The sequence below is a fragment of the Phyllobates terribilis genome, unplaced genomic scaffold, assembly GCF_046119375.1.
Source record: "Phyllobates terribilis strain yellow unplaced genomic scaffold, ASM4611937v1 Scaffold_34__1_contigs__length_13252353, whole genome shotgun sequence".
In the NCBI taxonomy this organism is placed as follows: Eukaryota; Metazoa; Chordata; class Amphibia; order Anura; family Dendrobatidae; genus Phyllobates; species Phyllobates terribilis.
Window position 1 is genome coordinate 1099380 of NW_027362794.1, and position 24536 is coordinate 1123915.

Sequence of the window (24536 nt, forward strand, 5' to 3'; positions counted from 1 at the left end):
GGTCCATACATACATGGATGAAGGATGAGGGGGGCCATACATACAGGGATGAAGAGTGCCATACATACCAGGAAGAGGCATGAAGGTACCATACATACCAGGAAGAGGGATGAAGGTGCCATACATACCAAGATGGGTGTGCGGGGGCGCCATTCATAACAGGATGAAGGGTGCCATACATACCAGGAAGAGGGATGAGGGGCCATGCATACCAGGATGGGGGATTGGGGTGTCATGCATACCAGGATGGTGGATTGGGGTGCCATTGCATATCAGGATGGGGATGAGGGCCACATATAACAGGAAGGAGGGGGCCATATATACCAGGATGGGGGATATTAACGGAAGTGGGGTACATTACCCCTATAACAGTGTCAGCAGCAGACCCCCTCCCCCTTAACAGGGCATCATGACAACATTTTTTGCTTACATTTTTTTTTCTATTTTGCTCCTCTAAAACCTAGGTGCGTCTTATAGTCCGAAAAATACGGTATTCACCAGCCGGTGCCTGTGCATAGTTAGAAATTTGTCAGTGAGATATATAATTTAGTGCAGTGTGTGTGTGTAGCTTACTGTACATGTATTTAGCTAATAATTAAAAAAATAAAATAAAAAAATGCCCAGATGAGGGAAAGCAGACAGCTCGGGACTGGTGTTATTATTCTGGGAAGAGGCCAATGTCCATGAAGCTTCCCAGGCTATTAATATCAGCTCACAGCTGTCTGCATAGCCTTTACTGATTATTAAAAGGGGGCGCACCCCCAGAAATGACGTGGGGTCCCCTTTATACTGCGCCGGCCAATCACAGGCATACCAATACTTGGCATGGCTGTGATGGGGCCTGAAGTGCCCACACCAGAAAAGTTTGTTGATTGGCTGTGCTGCATCCTTTCAACAAGCTTTGTTCGGACTGCTGAACCCGAACAGTAACATAGACTTCCGGGAGACACTAGGTGTCCAGTACGGACCGTCACATATATGATGGCTGACAATGATCCCTGACCTCTTTATGATTAAGATTCCTCTGCCGTTCAGCCACAGTGACCGCACAGTAGTATCAAGTAATAAGTCGTCCCTTTACTTACATTATAGACACAAAGCAGATCTTATAAGAATATATTGTTAATGAGGGCTTTTTTTTACTTTCTGATTAGAAATTCCAGCTGACGTGGAAAGAAAATCTTCAATATATCTGAGTATAGAGCAAGAAGTCTCAGAAAATGAAGAAAAGGGGGAAAAGAGACGAGGTAAGCGTGAGAGTCAGCTCCATGTTGTGTGATGTCATTCAGTGAGAATAATTCATGTGAAGCAGTTGTTATTAGGGATGGGCAGACCCGTGGATGTTTGGGTCCATCAGACTCAAGAATGTTACCCTAACGTGATCCCGAACTCGAACGGGATGTGGTGAATATTCATGGACTTTAATAGCGGGCACACCGACCGCTGAGCGCAGCAGGAGCCGCACTGCGGCTACCACGTGCAAACTATTAGGGAAAATGAATGGTCACTGCTCCCCACGCACGCAGTGAATATTCCGGCACAGAGGGGAACACAGCGCTGGAGGAGAGAGGAAGTGAGTATGATTGCTTATTTTTTTATGAGCAGGATCAGGGGGTGCCAAGCATACCAGGATGAGGGGGCCATACATACAGGGATGATGGTGGCCATGCATATAAAGATGAGGGGGGCGATGCATACAAGGATGAGGGGGGCTATACATACAGGGATGAGGCATGAGGGGGGCCATACATACAGGGATGTAGCATGAGGGGGGCCATACATACGGGGATGAAGGGGGCCATACATACCGGGATGAGGGGGTCCATACATACATGGATGAAGGATGAGGGGGGCCATACATACAGGGATGAAGAGTGCCATACATACCAGGAAGAGGCATGAAGGTACCATACATACCAGGAAGAGGGATGAAGGTGCCATACATACCAAGATGGGTGTGCGGGGGCGCCATTCATAACAGGATGAAGGGTGCCATACATACCAGGAAGAGGGATGAGGGGCCATGCATACCAGGATGGGGGATTGGGGTGTCATGCATACCAGGATGGTGGATTGGGGTGCCATTGCATATCAGGATGGGGATGAGGGCCACATATAACAGGAAGGAGGGGGCCATATATACCAGGATGGGGGATATTAACGGAAGTGGGGTACATTACCCCTATAACAGTGTCAGCAGCAGACCCCCTCCCCCTTAACAGGGCATCATGACAACATTTTTTGCTTACATTTTTTTTTCTATTTTGCTCCTCTAAAACCTAGGTGCGTCTTATAGTCCGAAAAATACGGTATTCACCAGCCGGTGCCTGTGCATAGTTAGAAATTTGTCAGTGAGATATATAATTTAGTGCAGTGTGTGTGTGTAGCTTACTGTACATGTATTTAGCTAATAATTAAAAAAATAAAATAAAAAAATGCCCAGATGAGGGAAAGCAGACAGCTCGGGACTGGTGTTATTATTCTGGGAAGAGGCCAATGTCCATGAAGCTTCCCAGGCTATTAATATCAGCTCACAGCTGTCTGCATAGCCTTTACTGATTATTAAAAGGGGGCGCACCCCCAGAAATGACGTGGGGTCCCCTTTATACTGCGCCGGCCAGTCACAGGCATACCAATACTTGGCATGGCTGTGATGGGGCCTGAAGTGCCCACACCAGAAAAGTTTGTTGATTGGCTGTGCTGCATCCTTTCAACAAGCTTTGTTCGGACTGCTGAACCCGAACAGTAACATAGACTTCCGGGAGACACTAGGTGTCCAGTACGGACCGTCACATATATGATGGCTGACAATGATCCCTGACCTCTTTATGATTAAGATTCCTCTGCCGTTCAGCCACAGTGACCGCACAGTAGTATCAAGTAATAAGTCGTCCCTTTACTTACATTATAGACACAAAGCAGATCTTATAAGAATATATTGTTACTGTTTTTTTTCTACTTTCTGATCAGAAATTCCAGCTTTCAAGAAAAGAAAATCTTCGCTGCATTTGCTTAGAGAGCAACAAGACTCAGAAAATAAAGAAAAGGGGCAAAAGAGACGAGGTAAGCGTGAGAATCAGCTCCTTTACTTACATTATAAATACAAAGCAGATCCTATAAGAATATATTGTTACTGAGTTTTTTTTACTTTCTGATCAGAATTTCCAGCTCAGAAAGAAAGGAAATCTGAAAAAAATCTGAGTACACAGCAACAAAACTCAGAAAATGAAGAAAAGAGGGGAAGGAGACGAGGTAAGTGTGAGAATCAGCTCTATGTTGTGTGATGTCAGTGAGAATAATTCATGTGGAGCAGATGTCATCTGTCAGTGGTGGGATTGTCGCATGTATGATGGCTGACAATGATCCCGCACCTCTGTATAAGATTCCTCTGCCGTTTGGCCGCAGTGTCCACGCAGTGGTATCATGTAATACGGAGTCCCATTACTTACATTATATTTATTTCTCTGCTCATAGGTTCCCTCCTCCGCCGGATCTTATCATCCTGCCGGCGTGGATTGTCCAGGGCTGCTCGGATATGTGCATGTTGTCACTGTTCCCCCAGCATCATCTAAAAGACCGAAAACCTCCGCATCTAGCGCCCAGAAATGCAGCAGATCCGCCATCACTGCTGAACCTGTATAGAAGGACCTTCACCAGCTTCCTGTGGCCTTCTCACTGGAACATCTTTACCCGGATATGTTTTGCCTCTATCATCAGGCTCCGCGGTATTCATACTACTCGCCTGACTTGGCTTTTACTGATCACCTGGTATCTGACCCCAGCTGTGTTCATGACTATGATTTTGTCTATTGATAATATTCATGGTTTTGTTCATGTCTTAACCTTCTATCCTATTATTAATAATAAAAAAATAAAAATAAAAGCTGTTACTGTTGCTCTGATTTCTTTTCATCTTGAGTTCACAACTAATTGTAACTCACTAATTGTGCTTCCTAACACTAAATGCATTTGTCATTATTCTGAATGCAGCAGCCAGGCTCATATTTCAGTCCAGCAGCTACACCGGCGCCTCCACAGTACCAGTCATTGCACTCTCCCACAAAGCTCTCCACAGTGCTGCACTGTTCTACAACTCCTCCCATATGTCAGTCTACTACCATATCTCCACTCCAATGAGCAAAGACTAATATCCTCCATAATCAGGACCTCCCACTCTCACGTCCATGACTTTTTCTGTGCTGCTCCAGCTCTCAGGAGTGCATCAGGTTCATTCCTACTGTCTATGGATTTAAGTCTTCACTAAAAACAGATAATTTTTAGCAAGACTATCAAGTCATGTCACTAATCTAAGTTTTGCCCACAGCACTCAGTAGCACTTAATATCTGTACATATGTACAGATATTGGCTGGTGACCTGTTCATTTAGTCTTAACTCCTCGAAGATAGGTGCTCCCTAAAACCACATCTGTTTAGGGCGGCCTATCACGTTCCTTCATCAAAGTCCTTTTATATATTTATAGCCCATTCATCATTTCTCCAAACATAAGTCACTCCACCGCACCCAAAACCACTACAAATACTGGCTGGTGACAGCTCCTGCAGCCTTTATCTCTCCCTCATCCCCTCAAGATGGCGGACCATCATTGTAACTAAGCCCCTGTACTTTGTGTCCCCCCACCTCATTATAGATTGTAAGCTCTTACCAGCAGGGTCCTCATTAGTTTTGCTTTAACTATTGTATTATCTTTAGCTCTATTACTTATGACTGTTGTATATGAACCTGAATTGTAAAGCGCTGAGGAATATGTTGGCGCTATATGAATAAAGATTATTATTATTAAAACAAAACAACAACATGTTTCATACCGCCAAATCTTCCTTAACTCCTTAGTGACCAAGCCAATTTTGACCTTAATGACCTGCCCAAATTTTTGAAGTTTGACCAATGTCAATTTATGTGGTAATAACTCTTTAACGCTTCAACGGATCCCACTGATTTTGAGACTGTTTTTTTCATGACATATTGTACTTTATAATAGTGGTAACATTTTTTCAATATGACTTTCGTTTATTTGTGAAAATATCGGAAATTTGGCAAAAAAATTTAAAACTTCACAATTTTCAATCTTTTAATTCTTATGTCCTTAAATCAGAGTGTCATGTCACACAAAATAGTTAATAAATAACATTTCCCACATGTTTACTATACATCTGCATCATTTTTGAAACATAGTTTTTCTGTTAGGAAGTTATAAGGGTCAAGAGTTGACCAGTGATTTCTCATTTTTACAACAAAATTTACAAAATATTTTTTTTAGGGACCACATCACATTTGAATTGACTTTGGGGGGCCTATATGACACAAAATATCCAAGAGGGATACTATTCTAAAAATTGCTCCCCTTAATTCCTCAAAACCACATTCAAGAAGTTTATTAACCTTTCAGGTGCTTCACATGAACTAAAGCAATGGCAAGGAAAAAATGAACATTTTTTCCACAAAAAATTTACTTTAGCCCCATTTTTTTATTTTCACAAGGGTAACAGGAGAAATGGACACCAAAAATTGTTGTGAAATTGGTCCTGAGTATGCCATACCCTATATGTGGGATAAAACTACTGGTTGGGCACACGGCAGGGTTCGGAAGGGAAGGAGCATAATGTCTTTTTGAATGCAAAAATAGCTGGAATCGAGAGCAGACGCCATGTCGCTTGGAGAGCCCCATATGTGCCTAAACAGTGAAAACCCCTACAAGTGACACGATTTTGGAAACTAGACCTCTCAAGGAATGCATGTAGATGCCTCGTGAGCACCTTGAACGCCCAGGTGCTTCACAGAAGCCGTGAAAATATAAAAAATCTATTTTTTGCCACAAAAATATACTTTTAGCCCCAAATTTTTTTCCCACAAGTTTAATGGGAGAAAATGGACCCCAAAATTTGTTGTGCAATTGCTCCTGAGTACGCCATATCCCATATGTAGGGGAAAACTATTGTTTTCTTTTTTTTTTTTCACAAGGGTAACAGGAGAAATGGACACCAAAAATTGTTGTGTAATTGGTACTGAGTATGCCAATACCCTATATGTGGGATAAAACTTCTGATTGGGCACATAGCAGGGTTCAGAAAGGAAGGAGTGATGTTTTGGAAAGCAGACTTTGATGGGGTGTCATGTCGCGTTTGGAGAGCCCCTGATATGCCTAAACAGTGGAAACCCCCCCACAAGTTACCCCATTTTGAAAACTACACCCCTCAAGGATTTTATCCAGGGTTATGTATAGTGAGTATTTTTAAACCACAGGTACTACACATAATTTGATAACATTAGGTCGTCATATTGAAAATTGTCATTTATTTCATAAAAATGACGTTTTGGCCCCAAATTGATAATTTTCACAATGGATAATAGGTTAAAAAATAACGCGATGATCAAAAACTTCTATTTGGGCACATGGCAGGACTAGGAAAGGAAAGAGAGCTATTGGTCTGGAATATATTGTGAAGGCCATGTCGCATTTGGAAAGCCCCTGACATGCGAAAACAGCAGAAGCCACCACAAGTGACCCAATTTTGGAAACTAGTGCCCTCAAGGAATTTATCTAGGGATGTATTGAGTATTTTTAACTTACAGGTGATTCACAAAACTTTATAACTTCCAGATGTGAGAACAAAAAATTATTTTTTTATACTAAAATACTGTTTTAGCACCAAATTTATAATTTACACAAGCAGTAATAGGAGAAAATGGACCCCATAATTTGTTATGCAATTTTTACCGAACACAGTGATATCCCATATGTGGTTGTACACTAATGTTTGAGCACACAGCAGGGGTTGGATAGGAAGGAGCGCTGCTTGGCTTTTAGAACACAGATTTCGTTTTAAGACAGTAGTGTTCAAACCAATAGCAGTGTGTTCAAAAACATGAGTTAAGCACAAAATCTTTATACTAGTTTTTATTTCCGTGCATTGGGAACATTACACACTGTTTTCTAATTCAAAACATGAAGAGAAATGTATATATTTTTTAACTACTTTACAGAAAATAGCAAAAAAAGGAGGCCAAGTACTTAAGCTACGTAGTTGGGAGAGGCGAAATTAAGCCACAGGTCAATAAGAACGAGGCAATTCAGAACTGGCTGCAACCGCTCTCCAAGAAGCATGTGAGAGCGTTTCTTGGAATCGTGGGATATGACCGGCGGTTTATCCCAAATTTTTCTATGATTGCCGCACCACTGAAGGACCTTCTGAAAGGCACAAAATCAACGAGGGCGAAATGGACGGGTGACGTTCCAACAGCTGAAGCTGGCACTCTGTAAGCAGCCGGTCCTGGTTGCACTAGACTTTACTAAAGAGTTTGTGCTCCAGACAGATGCCTCAGAAGTTGGCCTAGGAGCCGTGCTGTCACAGGAGATAAATGGGGAAGAGCATCCCATCCTGTATATGAGCCGGAAGCTCTCATCCTGTGAGAAAAATTATGCCATGGTGAAGAAAGAATGCTTAGCCATAAAATGAGCCATACACACGCTAAGATATTACCTACTTGGCCAAAAGTTTAAATTGGTGTCAGACTATGCCCCTTTGAGATGGTTGAGGGATGGTTGAGGGAAAAGAAGGGTAAGAATGCCTGAGCAACTAGGTGGTTCTCAGGTCTCAAAGACTTTAATTTTCACATGGAGCATAGACGTGGGAAGTTACACGCTAATGCTACTGCCCTCTCCAGAATTCCCTGCTGGGTGACTGAAGGTGCCCCCCGGCTTTTGGCAGAGGGGGGGAATATGTGACAGAGTCACTGGTATATGCGAGGGGAGGTATGTGTCACTCAGGATTCTCTACTGTGTGAACTGAGGCCTACTGAATCTTTGCCAGCATGTTATATGCTGTGGGTTACCTCTTTTAAAGGGTGTGGCTTTATGGGAATGACGTAGAGATGGGAGGGAAGTCATTCCCCATACCTCCACCTCAGGGTGTGGCTGAGCAAGCTTTAAATGTTCAGTCCTGTTTTTTTTTCTTTGTGTTGTGTTTGGAGAGGCAAGGTCTCAAGACTGGACAGCCATAGCTCAGGACAGAGCTGAAGGGTGGACATAACCTGTGTGGGCGAACGGCACATACACATATGGACTGTGCTATTGTTTATCTTTTGTTATGTTGTTTTGCTAGTAAGGCTGTGTTTATCATTGCTGGAGTTGCAGAGCTTTTGTCACAGGTGTGTCAGAGGTGACAGACAGTCGCCCTGCAGTGGGTTGCAGGAGATCTCTACGTTTGGCATTGCAGACAGCTTCTTAGATAAGAGGCTGTCTTTAGGACCGAGTGGCTACCTCTCTCTTGCTAATTAGCTCTCTGGCCTGGGTGTATATATACCTGGTGTGTCTGAGAGGGAGTCGCCGGCTATATTCATTTCTACTTGTGAGGCTTATCAGGAGCAGCACTTCATCCTTTCTGGAGCTTGAGGCCGTGTGTATATTTGAAATCATCTAAAGCTAAGCAATTTCCCCCTGCTTTGTCTTCCCTTGTTGTCTATAGTGTTTAGTGGAGGTTGACTAGTTCTCATCTCCTTCCATCCCTAGCCGTACGCTAGGGAAAGTAGGGAGAGGCACACTTGCGGTGATTGCTGAAGAGGCAATATAGGTATGGTAGTTAAGACAGGGTGACGTTAGACCAGATTAGGAGGTCTCCACTTCCCCCTTTCGCTAGTGTCTGGGCTCCCTTTCCCTTTTCCCTCTGTACTGCACTAACACCTGATGTGACAGCATTATGCCATATAATAAAGCCTGCAGAGAAAACCTGGTTCCTGAGTCTACTTCCGGAAACGGCCGAGCAAGTCGACCTACCACACCATGCATAAAAAGGCTACCACACCATGTATATTTTTACTGTCCCTATTCTAGTCCTATTAATTACTCAAAATTTTTTTTTATTCTTTTATCACACACAAAAAAAATAAATAATCGGATGCACAGATCTGGTGCAAAAAGAGGATAAAAAAAAATAGAAAGGAAAGAAAAAAGTCCTGGTCAAATGTGAGCATTGGTGCCAATTAGTGATGTGCGTCTGATCAGCGGCTCGGCGACTTCAGGACGCACGCACGGAAGTGGTGTAAAGGAAGGGTGGATGTGGGGGATTAGAGGGAAAAAAAGTACTGGAAAACAGCGAGCACGAGTGCCGATTAGTGATTTGTGCCACTGATCAGTGCTCGGTGACTGCAGGACGCACGCACGAGTAACTAAAATGCTCATTACTCAGACCAAACAATTCCTAATGCTCGGGTGCTCGTTTCGAGTAACGAGTATAATGGGAGTCAATGAGAAATCCAAGCATTTTTCCGGCAGACCCTACAAGGAGGTCTGGGGGGCAGAGAAAATGTTCAAATGGATGAGAAAGGTGCTGAATGGAAGGAGAACCCTGGGGAAGACCCCTGGAAGCATTGCTGACTCCCAGATCACAGCTGAGAACAATGGTTTCACACTTTTACTCCACTTTAAGCACTGACAATAAAACATTCCAAATCAACGATAAATTGCATTTTAGATGAAAAAAAATGTTAAGAAATATGTTTCCTGTACAATAACTTGTATATAAGGCAAAATTTAAAAAGCATTTAAAAAAAATTATAATTTAAGTAAACCAAAATAGTTTTTTTAATGAAAAAATAGTAAACTTCAGTGTAATTTATGAAGGAAGCACGAACTGCCAAAAATTATCGACTCGGATACACCTTGTATTAGGCATAAAGGAGGGTCTCATACACATTCTGTTCAAATTGTCATGTAGTGGTACTCCTAGACTCATAAAGGCTATGCACTAAGTGCAAATCCTGCCATAAATTACAAGCAGGGTTATCCATATACTCTTGAAGGCACCAACTGTAGTGCCTCATTCAAATATTGTGAACAAAGTGTAGTTGTGGTACTCCTACACTCATAAAAGCTTTGCACAAGTACAAAGGCAGGAACGAATTATAAGTAAGGTCATCCATAGACCCTAGAAGGCAACAACTGGCAGGCCTCATTCAAATATAGAACATTAAAAATACTTTATATGCTGCTGTCATCAGGTGGTGTGTAAAAGCCGGGTATAATCTATGCTTTGTTCATTGTTATCAGTCAGCTTTTCTGTTGCAGGAGAAAGCGCATGTCCGTTATGACTCACCTTTGGCACTAAAAATCTGCTGAGACAAGACCCTAGTGACGCCCCCCCCTGGGCCGCGTGAGGAACCCGGAACCGGGCCTTTTTGTAGATGCTGGGGGTTGTAGTCACCGTGGCGGTGACCCGGTCCCGTGGCTCAGGGTGGTCAAACTAAATGGCAGTCTATATACTAATGTCCGACTACGCCACCCGTGGATTGCGGTCAGGGTGAACCGCCGCTGCAGGGCAGACCGCTGAGGCTGGTGTTGTGGGTGCAGCAGAGTGTAGTACAACTCCCCACGGGAGGAGTGTAGCCTCAGGGCAGTGTATAGGGATGTTGGTGATGATGGTGCGCGGGAGCAGCAGTAACCACACGGAGTCTGTCATGCAAGTCCGGGTCTTTACTGTTGGTGGTATTAAGGGACCCGTCTGGAATACAGGTTAACAATGGAGGCCTGGTCAGTCTGAGAGCAACTGGGAAATCCTGCTGGTCAGGGGGAGTTTGTAGGCCTACCGTGCTGACTTCACTCTTTCTTGGCTATCATGCTGTAGTGTAGTGGTAGCCCACGTCTCTGAGTGTACCTTGTTGTTCTCACCCATATGACTGGTGACTCGGGCCTTCCGTGCTTCTCACCCCTCCACGGCAGTAGTGATCCCTCTCGTGTGACTGAGCCTCCGGGCTTCCTTGGGCCAGAGGACTTGAAGTCCCATGCGTGGTGGTTTTCTGCTGCTGGGCTTATAACCCTCACAGCCTCGAACTCCAGTGTCCGGCTTTTCAAGTCTCTAGTCAGGATGAGCTCTTCTAGCTCCCCTCCTGGCCTCGTGTTCCTCCTCTGCCTACAGGGACTCCTCAGCCTGCTGCTGACCTGTCCCTATCTCTGGAACTAGACTGGAACTTGTCTCTGGCTTCACTAGACTGTCTAACCCCGCCCCAGATCCAGTTTATAAAGGGCAGGTTTCTCCCCTCCCTGGACTGAGACAGGAGGTGCTGCATGCTAATTGTCCCCAACCAGGGAACCTCCCACCTGCTCTCAGACATGACATTGCTGCCACTGTGGCAACCAGACCTTGGGGTGCGACATTCCTCCCTAGTGAAATTTAGTACTCCGGACTAAACATTTTTGTTTATTTTTTTTATTTTAGAAAACACAAATACAGGGTATAAACAATAACATAAACATATATACAAGTACATTTTGTCCTTAAGGTCACGGCGCTTCCGTGACAGGGTGTCCATATCACCCAATAAGGTGAAGTTTTTAACGGTGTGGGGACCTGTCCCTATAAACCTGAAGTTCCTGGCCTTGGGCGTGGTGGCAAGGTAAAAGCTAACTACTTTGTACCACAAGGAGGCCACGCCGGACAGGTTTTTCTTCCGTGGCCATCTCCGAAAGAGGGCACCAGGTGCAACTATCTACAAGACAGTTCCGGCCATTCAGTGTCCATGACCTGTCAGCCCATTGAACTAGGAAAAACTGGAAAAACATTATTACTGTCCAGGTAACACAAACATTAAAAATTTTCGACATTGGCAATATACAGGTAAATATGACATATTAGATTCTCCAGCGAGCGGGTACCTGACCTTTAGTGCTCCTTGTGGACCTACGTAACCAACTGTCTGGTGGTACTCTATTTGGGTCCCCTGTTTCCACCCCCTGTGTACTGGGTGTGCTAGTGGCTGCATTGGAGGTACTTGCAGATGTTACGGGTAGGCTGGGAAGCTTTCTGCATACTCTTTGGCTCACCACGGGCATGGCAGGTTCACTACTAGCAGAGGGTTGATTCTCCTGAGCTGCTGGTATGGACTCTTCTGCCTGCGGGGCCACTGGCTCTTCCAACACTACTTGCTCTTCTGCAGGCGCTTGAGGGGCTGGCTGGAGAAAGGTAAGGACGGGTACCACTATAGCGTTGTTGATTTATGTCCAGGACCGGGCAAAGTCTCCGAGCACTATGCTGACCATTTCTTCCCTTTCCTCTGCGGGTTGAGGGCTATCTTGGTCTTCATCAGCGCTTTGCAGCTGCTCGGGACACTTCTTCAGGTGGTCTTTAGAGACAGTGGCTGTGGTCTCTCCTCCATCCTTACTGATAACACACACTTTTGGGTTCTCATGGCTTGACGGCAATACGGTGTACGGGTCTTTCTCCCACTCATCATCCAACTTGTGGAGCCATCTCTTTCTCTTCAAGACCTGCTCTCCAGGTGCCAGCGGAGCAGCTGGAGCATACTGGTTGCAATCCCTCTCTTGCTTCTCTCTGGCTTGAGACAGACTTCGCTCTACGCTCTCCTGTACTTTCCGGTACTGCTGCTGTCGTTCTGTGTCCCAGTCTGCTTCTGGTGAGGTGTCCTCGGGTTTTATATATGTTTTATATTTTTCCAATTTTTTTTTTACTTTCTGACACTTTTTTACTTTGTACTACTATGGGACTTTCATTTTTTTGCAGGCTGATTGCTTGTATAGCATAGGGATGCAGCAGCATCTCTAAGCTATGCAGGCTGTAAGCTCTGCACTGACACAAGTTAGATAGATAGTGCTCTGCACATGATCTAACAAACTTGCTGGTGCCTGGTGACCCGGATGTAGTCATGAAGACATCGGGTCACCATGGCAACAAACAAGACCACCCCACTGAGACAGCGAGGGGTCTCCGATCCAAGGTAGGAGGGGCTGTCTTACCTCTGCCTGCTCCCGAAATGCTGCGATCGACTTCAAATCGCAGCATTTTGGGGGTTAATGTGCCAGGCTGCTCCTGGCACAGAATACTGGGTGTCAGCTGTCAGAATCAGCTGACACTCGGAGCTGAACGCGCCAGCACAGCATGTGTGCGGGCGCGATCGCCGAGGTGTAATAATACGTACCTGGTCATTAAGGCCCAGGGCACAGGGATGTCTTATTACGCCTCATGCCAGAAAGGGGTTAAAGAAATTTTTGTATGACTGTGAAGCTGGATTTCCTGCATTTCCATTGCTGGTGAGCTGGATTTTTCCTATAAAGTCTGTTAGTGCAGTTAATAGTTACCATCCGTTTTCCTCTAGTCAGATAGGTTCAGATCACTTGGACACTAAGTTTGTGTTAAAAAACTCAAAAGAGAATAAAAAAAGTTAGAGAAGACCTCCATGTGTTATACACGTATTTTCCCATCAATATTTTGCCACAAATCAATTTATTGTGGAAAACTCATCATGGCTGGCAAACTGAAATGTTACCAGATTCTCTCATCTGCTCCTCAATGTTTGCTGATCCCTCAGTGCACACGGTGTATAATGCAGTCACAGCACCCGGCACTTACTTCCAGCTGTTAGGAGGTGCTGGGAAGTTTCCTTCAGTTTAATGCTGACTGATATTATAGTGAATGATTCCCAGTGAATAGACCATGCTGGCGATGTGGAGCATTATTCTATTCAGGGGTCGCCCACCCGTCACCTCCAGTGACTCCGCTCAGTAAGCGCTGCAACTGCAAGAACTGGTAATAATCAGTGTGGGGCATCACATTCCCCCCGCAGCGGCCATTTCATCCATCTGCCACATTCTTACACTGTCTTGTCCACATTTACACCATCTAGTTAGTTAATTACTTATTTTCTGCCAGAAATGTGAGCTACAATTTTGGTGTAATTTCTGGAGTAGAATGTTAGGCCCCTCCCCTCTCACATAAGCCACACCCCTTTTCCGCTAAGCCACGCCTCTTGTCAGACAAGGCACAGAAAGGGTTTAAAACATGTGAAGCAAATCATGAAATACAGATTTTGCTGCACAGAACTACAGGATTCTGTCATTTAGCTGATAAATCTCTCCCAGTGACTTCTGATTAATATTTAGATTTGTATTGAACATAAACCGCAATCGTATGACCATTAATAGATAACCAGCCTTCTTTATACACGTTCAATTGTTACCATAAGTTATTTTCCCCCAAAATATCTCTGCAGATCCTCTAAATGAATCTATGTAAAATATGAAGAGCTATATATGGAGAGCTATATATGCCCCCACATTATCTGCACAGGGCCACATAATATACAGTATTTGGGGAACATTATAGTAAAATGTATTATAGCACTATAACAGCATCCTGTCCCTTTAAATCTTCAGATACTTCTGTCACCATGGTAACTGCATTTCTGAACAACCAATAGGATTGCTCAGTTTGAATTTGGAAAAAAAAAAAAAAAAAAGAAGTCAGTCTGTTATATCTCATCCGAGTGTGAAGACAGACACCTGCAGTCAGCGCGAGATTCCAGGTATAAGACGTCTATAAGATAACGGAGGAGCCACATCCCATCACACGCACTCACAGACCACAACCAAGACGTCCTGAGAAATCTGCTCAGCACCAACTTATTATTCCCCAACACACAATAGGATGAGATATCAGGGGGTGAGGCCGCACTCGTCACATCTCCCATCTGGATGGATCCGGCAACAAGATCCCGATATTTACCCCCCGCTCTGCTCCTCCATGGGGAACGGCCCCGGCGCACACAGGATGGCCGCAGTGTAGTATTGCTAGTACTCTGCACGATACCCCGTCCTCCATATATACCACATACTAAAGGGGAGCTCCCAACAAGTTATCAGCTATCTGCGGGATAAGATCAGAGTCCGACCACTGGGAACCACCAATCGCCAGAACAGGGCCCTGTTATCCTGTTAGGAGGCAGCGGCAGTACCCTCGCCCAACCACCGAGGGTGCCAGAGAACATTGAGTACAGCTCCTGCAGGCCCCAGAGAGGGTGAATGGAGCGGCGGTGGAGCATGTGCACCTCATCTACCATTTAACGGGGATAAAAGTTCTGGTGACGGCTGGAGTTCCCAGCGGACGGACCCCACTGATCTATAAGTCATCACCTATCCCAGGTATAAGTGATAACTTGTTCCAACTGAAAATCCCCCTGTAATGGAGCCGACATATGTAACAGTCAGTATCCTATACATTTCTCAAAGTTGCCCTTCCCCTGCACCAGAATTTATAGTCAAAACCCCTGCTGACTATTCCTGATGTTTTATAGGATTTGGATACATTGTCAGTGAAGATGTCAGCAGTCACCATGTGCCCCGGATACGTCCCCCCTGAGGAGATACTGAGAAGACTGGCGTATTGTACGAAGCTTCTCCCTTCTCCCCTCTACAAGAAGGAGCGCCTCATGCCAACCAACCCAGAAGCCCAAAGAAGGTATACTGTAAGGAGAGAAGAACGGCCCGCTCCACCCATAAGCATCCAAGCCAGGGAGAAAAGGAAACGGGAAGAAGAAGAACAAATGGCTCTAAGAGAAATGCTGGACTATCTGGATGAAGAGGAAGACAAGAAAGAAGAGCAGAAGGCGGCAAAGAAGATCAAACTGGACATTAAGCTCCCGAGAAGCAGCACAAGAAGAAGCAGGACCAGGCCGCACAACTTCCACCACCAAGTCAGCCAAGTCTTCCCTATGACAAGGAAGAAGAACATCCTGTGGACCGTCCTGCTGAGACCTCTCTGCCGATAACATCAGATGCGGCATTACCGGCCCGTAAGTATAAAAACACTAGTAATAATAAGAGCAGGAGAATAGTAATATAGTGGTAATAGATCAGTATTAGACTAACAAGAGTCATTATATTAGTGATAATAAGAAAGTCATAAAAGTAGTAATAAAATATCCGTAGTAATAGTACAGTAGTAGGTAGAACAGCAGTGTGATCCGGGGTCCTAGGACTGATCGCCTTTTCTCGGGGTCAAGAAGGAATTTTTCCCCTGTGACACAAATTGGCTGAATGTGTCCTGGGGTTTTTGCCTTCTTCTGGATCAACAGTGTAGGAATAGGGTAGTATTAATGATAATAGAAAAGTTAGAATAATAGTTATAAAATAGCAGTATTAATAATAGTAAGAATATAAAATAGTTATATCTATAAAAAGAACAAAACACTAAATTAAAATAATTATAGTAGTAGCTCAATCAGTAGTGTAAAGTGAAATAGTTATAGAAAAGTTAGAATAGTACTATAAGATAGCAGGACGTAAGTAATAAATATAAAATCTATAAAAAGATCAAAACCTAATCTAAAAGTTAGAATAGTTCTGTAATAAAATAGCGGGATATTAATAATAGTATAATATCTATAAAAAGAACAAAACCCTATATATAAAATAATAACTATAGTAGTAGTATAATTAGCACTGCAATATTAATTAGATAACTAGTAATAACATAATTAGGTTTGATCCAGGGTCCTAGGACTGATCGCCTTTTCTCGGGGTCAAGAAGGAATTTTTCCCCAGTGACACAAATTGGCTGAATGTGTCCTGGGGTTTTTGCCTTCTTCTGGATCAAAAGCTTTAGACATAGGGATTTTAGTAATACCATTATTAGAGTCACAAGAGTAATAAAAAAATGATAAAACTAATAAATAAAGTAAATAATTAAAGGTACATTTTTAATAAATCGTGAAAATGGTAGTAATAATAAGATATTTGTGAGGCCGAGTTCCAGTTAGTAAATAAATTAGTGTTAGGTTAGTGTAGGGACCCATCTGAAGAGGTCGCCTTGTCGTTGGCAGATGGGCTCGCACAATTTGCTCAAAATGTGCGCTAAGAACCTCATATTTACAGTACAGACCTAAAGTTTGGACACACCTTCTCATTTAAAGATTTTTCTGTATTTTCATGACTATGAAAATTGTACATTCACTCTGAAGGCATCAAAACTATGAATTAACACATGTGGAATTATATACTTAACAAAAAAGTGTGAAACAACTGAAAATATGTCTTATATTCAAGGTTCTTCAAAATAGCCACCTTTTGCTTTGATGACTGCTTTGCACACTCTTGGCATTCTCTTGATGAGCTTCAACTTTTGGTCTGTACTGTATATCTATAGTAAATCTAGCAGTAATACCTTTCAGGAGATATAGATATACATGTATACACTCGTTTTGTGAATAACTTTTTGTGCAGCACCACAGCAGCAGGTATACAGGTATAGGGAGCTCACATCTAATGATAGTGTTACAGTGATATTATAGCTGGGCCTTAACAGGAATCTGTCAGCAGGTTTTTGCTATGTAATCTGACAGCAGCATGATGTAGGGACAGAGACCCTGATTCCAGCGATGTACCACTTACTGGGTGCAGCAATTGTGATAGAATCACACTTTTCTCTGTAGCAGAGCTCAGATGTTGAGTCTTGTACAACCCCGAACACACCATTGATTGGCAGCTTTCTATGTACACTGTATATTGACAGAAAGCCGCTAACCAGTGATGGCGGTGTGGTTGGACTAGGAGACACGAGACACCTAGTCTTGTAGTGATAAAACCTGCTGATAAAATACTGATTGTATTAAAACAGCAAAACACACCCAGTAATTGACACATCACTGGAATCAGACTCTCTACCCTTAACCTGCTGAAAGATTAAGAATAACTTGTTCCCGAGAAGCATCGAAAATATACTTCACAGTCAGGATCCGGCACCCGCTCAATAGTGCACATTTTCATCAGGCAGGTGTCGTCAGGGCACCTACGAGATCTGCAGCAGTCGTACAGCTGTATTACACAGTCCCGCTGCTGGAGGAGCTATTCCTGATCCTGGCAGTTTAACCCCTTATACCCTACCGTCAGTAGCAACCACAGCATCTAGATGGTTTGGACAGAAGGAGAGGGAGATACGATTACGGTTCTGATGAGTTTCTATAGAAGTTGGGGTCCTAACAGTGACCCCCATGACTGACATCTTACTTCTCCTATTAGACCTTGACTGAAGAAAGGTCTATTAGGACATCGGTCAAAGTAACGTCACCTGCTCTGCAGCTACTAGAAATACCTAGGTCTGATTACTTTCCCATTTGCAAAATGTGATTTTGCGCTGCACCTACAGCAGGACTGTTTTACCATCATCATCAGTGACAGGACCTCCAGCCTTTCCTGAGATTGATCAGCGGAGGAAGAAGCTTTCAGTTCCTTGTTCCACCATTCAGTTCACCTGTATGTCTCTGCTAGCAGCTGATTGGACTGGTTAGTGCAACCAGCTGTGACATGCCACTGCCGCCTTGCACTGTGTGCAGGCACAGGAGGCTGAAGGAGGAGGGTCCGGCAGAAACTGGGTGTGGTGTTAGTTGTGACTTCATGACTAGTCTCCGAACAGAACACGAAAAGACTAGTCAGGATGTGACCAGGTCCTCCAAAATCAGAAGTGAGGCTGGTCACATGCTGAAGTATAGTATGTAGGCAACGGTGCAGAATGCTGACAGTGAGTATATTACAAGGGGTCAGCATTCTGCAACTTAGACACACACATTGAAAAGTATAAAAGCTCGGATAACCCCTTTAAAGAGGTATTCCTATTTTGTTAACACACACCATACACTTTTTGCACATAATGGTCCTAAGCCCAGAAGTAGCAGAATTCTCTACACTTGTCTCCATTAGTAGCAATGATATCACTCGATAACTCGTAGTCCTCCAGCTGAGAAATTGTCATTTCTCATTACACAAAACTTCATTTATGGACATCTATGGTGATTTCTTTGCCTGTGTGGATTGGATGGGCTGTTACCGACATCTGGTGAGAATTTCATGGCAATAGCACCTTTAGAAATATATTTACTTAGAATAGTAGTGACGTGATGAATACTTATTCCACCGCTGTTTGTTCAGGGAAATAGTCATGGGATAGCCGCCATAAGAAAGCTTGTCCAGCCGTCACTATTCCTCCTGCCCCCGCTATACACATGCACACTCCACAGCCAAGAGGGCATTTATTCTCACCAGAGAGATAGCCGCTGTCAGACGCCTCTGGTGACAGCTTCTCTCAGAAGAAAAGGATTGGGCATGCTGATATCCAATATGCCTGATCTTTCCTTCCCAGACATGAAGAAACACCATACATGTTAGGTGGTGAATATGAGCAGGCTTGGTCCACATCCACCCAGTGAGTGTGAGCATTGTTACCGGGAGTTCACACTAATAAATCCCTTGTGCATTTGCAATGTGATCTACGAGCAGAGATTCATGGCTGACCCTATGATTCCCGCTGCAGGTTTAGGCTCTGTGCACACAGCGCCTTTATCAGGCTGGTACGCTCCACAACCCGTCTGAAGAACAACCACCCAATAAATAGATAGAATGACCATATACCCTGCAATGTAATCCGCCTCGCTGTGCACATGGTCAGTCCTTTAACCGTTTCATGTTTATGAAGAGGCCACACGGTTAGAAGTGACCGCTCCGTTCTCCAGGCGGTTTCTGCTCGGAGTTCTCCCTGTCTCGGTTTCTGCAGCTTCTTCCTGTAGTAAAGCTGAGCGGGTCGCCGGCATCTACAAGACGTGGTGCGCACAGACCCTTATACTTATATCCAGAACACGGAGGACCACGGAGGTGTGAATGAGACCCCACTCGTATCCCAGGTGCGGAGCTCCGAACAGTCATCGTTTCTGGGGCGTCACCGGCAGATCTCTTCTAGGAGATCACAGTGGATCCGGAGATCTCCAGCATTTCTCCATCTTTATGTCTCACTATATTGTGGCTGATATCAGCGACTCCACCCTTATAAATGTACAGAGGCCACAGGTGCAACACACCAGACCCCCTGACCACAACACCCCGGACCCCCTGACCACCAGGGCACAACACCCCGGACCCCCTGACCACCAGGCGGTCATTATGGGGGCTAATGGACTATGTTACTGGAGGAGAAAAGGATTTCTATAGAATCAGTAGGAAACACACTGAAGGTTTCTCTTTGCGGCTTTTCTCCAGGATTTTCCTCACCCGTCATTTATCACTTCTCATTATTGCCAGAATCCCAGTGGGTGAGGACGATCCCGGACAGCGCCCCCAATAGTGAAGTGCACCGAGGAGTTCACAAGATTCCTTTATATGTTGTAGGGGATTAAACGTCCTGCAGATTGAGGGTTTGGGGTCCTCAGACCCCCAACAATCATGCAACAGACTTTATAGAAACCCCTGAGCAGCAGAAGCAGTGAGCGGCTGCAGGAGCGTGCACACAGTGCGGTGTGAGGACCAGAGACTTTCTATGGAGTCCATACACAATGTGCTGAGCGCTCTGGCAGGGAAATAACCTCTCTATTGGTGGTGGATCATAGGACCGCTGCAGAAAATCAGTAGCTATAGATCGGCTGCAGACATCACATTCTATGTGTAGGTATGGGCTGAGTGTGGGATGGAAATACTGAACAGCCCCTGTTGATCCCCCCCTACTCCTCCATGCTGCTGGTCGGGTCCCTCCAGGCTCCTTTCCCAGTTCTGTTGCCATGTGACTGCTGCAGCCAAGTCAGTGGCCATACCTGCTACCACCACTGCTTGGATGGGACAGGCACGAGCCAACAATGAAAGAAGAGAAGAAACCGGCGGGGACCCGGCCAGTAGGACGGAGGAATGGAGGGGGGGGGATATCAGCAGCACGGAGGAATGGAGGGGGGATATCAGCAGCACGGAGGAATGGAGGTGGGGGATATCAGCAGCACGGAGGAATGGAGGGGGGGATATCAGCAACACGGAGGAATGGAGGGGGGGGATATCAGCAGCACGGAGGAATGGAGGGGGGATATCAGCAGCACGGAGGAATGGAGGGGGGGATATAAGCAGCACGGAGGAATGGAGGGGGGGATATCAGCAGCACGGAGGAATGGAGGGGGGGATATCAGCAGCACGGAGGAATGGAGGGGGGGATATCAGCAGCACGGAGGAATGAAGGGGGGGATATCAGCAGAAAGGAGGAATGGAGGGGGGGATATCAGCAGCACGGAGGAATGGAGGGGGGGATATCAGCAGCACGGAGGAATGGAGGGGGGGCTTATCAGCAGGGCGGAGGACTGAGGGGAGGGATATCAGCAGGAGAGAAGGTGCTGGGGTATATCTCATAGCACACTGGAACCGCACTAACATTAACGGCAGAAAATACCGTTGATAAAATATTCAGTTATCAGAAAATAATATAATAACATTTATACCCATCACTGGAGTGGACGTCCATATGTGCCACGGCCAACGGGCCAGGAGGAACTGCAGGAGGGGCCTTCACCTCCTCGTGTCTATTACTCAGGGGCTACTCACATCTTATAGGGTCACATTGTAACCCGGAATATAACGATCACAATGGCACAGAGCGACGCTGCAGCTAATCCCTGGTATATAACGATCACAATGGCACAGAGCGACGCTGCAGCTAAACCCTGGTATATAACGATCACAATAGCACATAGCGACGCTGCAGCTAATCACTAGGACTTGGTTATAATCCGCTTCTTACAGCCAATCCCAGCTGTAGAATACTGGCAGATCAGCAGGTGATCGAGTCTCCCCGGGCACAGTGAGCAGCACAAGTCTCCCGGGCACTGGCAGCGTTACCAGGGCAGGTGCCAGTCTCAGCCCATCACCCCAGACACAACACACTATGGGCATCTCCTCCTGCCAGCATCCCTGGCACTGCTGCACCCCCATCTGACCAGTATGTGCCCACTTCACACAGGACCCATCACCTGCTGCTAGTCCCGGCTGCCATCGCCTCTGCCAGCAGCAATCAGCAGCCGGAGGCTTCTCAGCCCGGGACATGGGCTGCGGGCACGGGGCTGCTACTTACCTGTGCCCGCAGCAGTGGCCGGTGATGGATGGAGGCAGCGGTCAGGCTCTCCCCGGCGCCCTGACAGGAGGGGTGGCTCACTGACAGGATCTCTCTGCGGAGTGTGGAGGAGACAGGGCGGCTGTGATCTCTGTTGCCCACAATCCACAGAGTTATATCAGACTGGAGACTCCGTGATGACAGCAAGAGCAGAGGAGAGCAACATTCCAGCCTGGAAAAGTCTGCCGCCACCTAGTGGCCAGTGACTGCACCCAGCAACTGTAATGGAAGCAACAGCAGAGATGCCCCGCCACCTAGTGGCCAGCGACTGCACCCAGCAATTGTAATGGAAGCAACAGCAGAGATGCCCCGCCACCTAGTGGCCAGCGACTTCACGCTAGTATTGGCTGCAACAGCAGAGGTGCCCTGCCATCTAGCGGCCATGTGCGGTAATGTCGGCAGCGGGACATGGAGGGAAGGAGTGATGTGCTCTGCTGCTTGTCTGCTGGACCTTGTAGTTCTAATGGATGGGGAGGACATTGTCCACAGGGTGTCCTGCACATTAGTAGATGGCTGCACCAGGTCCTGGGTCACATAGTCCTATTGCTTCCTCTTTGCTTTCCAACTTTCTTATTTTTTTATTTGCAGTGTTTGCTGTAGTTTTTATCCTTACTATTTTTGGGTCCATACTGTGAAGATCTGAGATGGTGCATTTCAATAATTACTTAGGCAGGTTAATAATAATAATGATTTTTATTTATATAGCGCCAACATATTCCGCAGCACTTTACAATTAAGCGGGGACATGTACATACAATAAGTTCAATACAAGGTAAGACAGTTTAAACTGTTACATGAGGAGTGAGGTCCCTGCTCCTAAGCTTACCATCTGCAAGCAACACTATTTTATTCCTTACATCCATGGTAATACAGCAATTCCAGGTAAATGTCCAAAATACAATTGTCTCAGTCCACAAGATCCCCTCCCCGGGGAGGTAATTCCACTGCATTTGTGCCAAGCGATACTCACTATCCCCCAACTTTTGGTTGGCCCACATATTTCGTATCTCCAGCAAGTATAGTCTGTAGTCACAGTCCACGATCCTCCATGTGACACATAAAACGATAGAAGCAAAGGTATCCAGTAGCAACAGTCCTTTAAGAAAATGTATCAAATCCAGACAATGGATCACGGATCCCACAACTGTAACACATTTATTCAGCTCAGGTGGTAGCTGATCTCTACGCCATAAGCCATCGATTCATCCATGGTCCAGATCCTCAGACTAGATACTATCCCTTCAACGACATTCCACCAGCTCTAACCATGTGGCTTCTTTTCTCCTTCACTGGGATCAGCCCTCTGAATGGACAGAACTACTCTCACCCTCCCCCCCAAAGCAAGTGGAGGTATTTTTCTCAGGTCAAACACATCACCTGGGTCTACATGTGAGACTCCCTGTGGTGACGGCTCCGCTGGATATACTTTCAACATTCACACAATGGGCCTAACATAATGCCTCAATAATACTGCCATACAGTGGTCAAATTAATTCCACCAAACAATCCCTAAATACCCACCATATGAAACCTCTAAAGAATAGTAACACATTACTAAAAACGACGATACAATAACTAAATAATGGCACCATACAGTCTATAAGAAAATAATTCCATAAAGTGGTCAAATAATTCTGTCATAAAATAATACCGCACGTACGGTGTTCAAAATGTTACATAGACTATAAAAATAGAAGCAATTACATTAGTATGAACAGAATTGTACAGTCCACAAAATGATGACACAAAGTTTCAGAATAATAGTATCCATAATGCCAAAAACTACTACCATATGATGGCCAAATAATATAGCCACACAGTTCTATGGAAAATAGTGCAATACAATGCACAAAATAATTCTACCCCACAGTCCATAAATACACGTCAGAAAGTCCCCAAATAATAGTGCTGTACAATACTGAAATACACCGGCCAAATAACTGTGCCATAGTCCTGACATCACACCGCAAAGTTTATTGTATTAAAGTTTTAAATATTAGTACAATACAAATCATTACCTAAAAATACTGTTATACCCTGGCCGAATAGTTGATAGATTAATGTCCCAAATACTGCACAAACAGCATAAAAGCTCCCAGATCAGTGTTAGCTCCCATACTCCGGAGGGCCCAATTCCCAACAAAATAAGCAAAATGTTGTGGACCAGGGTCCTCTCTCTGTGGAAAAGCCGCAGCGTATTATAGCAGCAGGAAAGCGGATGGAAGTTTACAAAATGTAATCTGCACGCTGAAAATAAATGTCTCTGCTGATTTCATGCAGAAATTGTTTGCAATGTAGAATTAAAATCTGCATCATGTCAATGTATGTGACACATTTATGCGACGTCCCTTTAGCGTTTCCAAGCGTCTCCTGCCCATTAAACCCTAAAAGACAGACATCGCTCAAATGACGTGGATAGCATCCGAGTGCTGCGCATTTTCCTTACAAACTTTCACTTGAAGGGGCGAGTTTTATCTGCAAATCCGATGGAAAATGGATATATCCATGTTTTATCTTTGTGGACATTGTGAACATGACCATAAATTACAGCCCCAATTCCCAAAAAGTTGGGGCCGTGTGTAAAAATGGAAAGAAAACAAGAATGCAATGATTGGGAAATCTCTTATAGCCACATTTTATTCACAACAGAACATAGATCACAGATCAGAGGGTGAACATCAGACATTTTCCATTTCATTTGAAAAACTTACCTAATGTAGAAATTGACGGCAGCAACACAACTCAAAATAAGGCCATGGTCATGTCTACCACTGTGTGGCATCTCCTCGTCTTTGTACAGCAGTCAGGAAACCTCCTGTGGAAAGCTT

The 24536-nt window shown here is 44.9% G+C and overlaps 1 long non-coding RNA gene across 1 annotated transcript; it reads left to right on the forward strand.

Annotated features, from left to right (window-relative positions):
- The first annotated feature begins 1153 nt into the window (after positions 1 to 1153).
- Positions 1154 to 3767, forward strand: LOC141180633 (uncharacterized). Its single transcript, XR_012256284.1, has 4 exons — positions 1154 to 1247; positions 2971 to 3063; positions 3160 to 3252; positions 3475 to 3767. It is a non-coding gene; the product is annotated as an uncharacterized lncRNA (long non-coding RNA).
- Positions 3768 to 24536: the final 20769 nt, after the last annotated feature.